This window comes from Lutjanus erythropterus, chromosome 4 (assembly GCF_056507025.1).
Source record: "Lutjanus erythropterus isolate fLutEry1 chromosome 4, fLutEry1.hap2, whole genome shotgun sequence".
NCBI classification, from domain to species: domain Eukaryota; kingdom Metazoa; phylum Chordata; class Actinopteri; order Lutjaniformes; family Lutjanidae; genus Lutjanus; species Lutjanus erythropterus.
Genome location: NC_139320.1, coordinates 30344411 through 30346292, shown reverse-complemented (window position 1 = coordinate 30346292; position 1882 = coordinate 30344411).

The window sequence follows — 1882 nt, the reverse complement described above, 5'->3', positions numbered from 1 at the left end:
CAAGGTAGATTTTGGTCGCAGTATCACTTTAAGAAAGCATCCATAAAACAAAAGTTGGATAAATCCAACACATGCAAAGGTCAAAATGCAAAGCATTTCCAAAGAAAATCCAACGCGGTTCTGCATTGTCACCAGACTCATTAAAATGAACAGTCTTATGGTGAAAAACATCATATTCAATAGAATAAATATGGCTGTGCAGTGTGCAGTGATTGATAGCTGAAGCTAAAATGCTTAGCCTACCCAACAGATCAGCTACTACTATATTCTCAACAGGAACACAATTACAGTTAAGCTAAGTGCTAACCACTTATTCATATTACAATACAATACAGTACATTAAATTGCTTTGTTGCGTTTGCAGTCTCAGACAGTCATGTGATTCTGCACTGTAATGACATTACTTTAGTTCTAGATCATAAAAGCAATGTTTCATTTTGACTTCAGGACTGAGAGGTACATTGACACCAATGTCATTCGGGGGTCTTGTGTTGCCCTAAAGTTATGCTGGGGCCTCATTTATAAAACAGACTTTGCACCAATTTTGGTCTCAAGTATGACTTAAGCAGAAAACCACATATAAAGTAGTTATTTATAAAATCTTACTGGTGATGATCTCATCTCTGAGCAAAGTCTAGACTCGACTTTAGACTTCAAATTCCTCCACCATCACCATGATCTCATGATCCAGAAGCTTTTCCTCTTTTGGTACATGTCTATTCCAACACCAAATCTTCATTTGTACTGCATCATACAAGGAGAAACTGCTGACTGTATGGTAGGCATTGTCAATTTAAAATTAATCTGAGATTTATAGATCTCCATATCTTTGAATAATTAACAAAGGTGTGCTCACGTTGGATTCATTAAAGACTTTTAAATAAATCTCAGGACATTTTTATAAATGAGGCCAGGCCTGTGTGAGTCCACCACAAGACTGAAGGATGGTACAAGACACACGAAGACAGAGACAGTGCAACCTCAAGTCCTAAACTTGAAAAGTTCAATATTTATCCAAGTCCAGAATGTGGTATTAAATGTTAAATGAAACACTAGTTGGGTAAAATCGTGCATATGGATTCAGTCTGCAGGTTAAATGTAATGAACCATGTTAGACTGATTCCTTGCAATAAATACCTCCAAAGATGTGCATCCAAGGAGAACTGTCATAAACTATTATACTTTCTGAATAAATCCCTGCACATTTTCTGTGCTGGATGGATAAACTCTTCTAAACAATGAAAACAAAGCCAGAGGCTTTTTTTATGGCACTTACTGCAGCATGTCCTGCTTCATCTCCAACACTGTCCAGCAAACTGGCAAAACCCCTCAGATAATCAAGGCCCCTAACCTCATGGATTTCACACCTGAAAAGTTGAGACAGAACACTCTGGGTTTCACTTATGACAATATTGCACAGATGAACTATATATTCAGACTTCCAGAAAGTACTGTGTGCGTATATCTGAGGAGAAAGCAGATGCTGTACTTTAAAAGGTCCAGTGTGTAAGATTTACAGGTATTTATATGGCAGAAATGAATATAATATTCATCAGTATTTGTGTATAATCACCTGAAAGTCAGAATTGTTGTTTTTTCACTACCTTAGAATGAACCATTTAAATCTACAGAAGGAGCAGGTCCTCTTCCACGGAGGCAGCCATGTTGCTTCACCATGTTTCTACAGTAGCCAAAAACGGATAAACCAAACACTGGCTCCAGAGAGGGCTTTATGCATTTTGTCTGAGTTTCACAGCAAAGTTCTCCTGCACACTTGGAAGGAGATAGTAAGACAGGGTGATTGCAATCTGCAATCTCACCATTAGATGCCACTAAATCCTACACACTGGTCCTTTAAGCCTCGTAAAAAGAGTACAAGGTC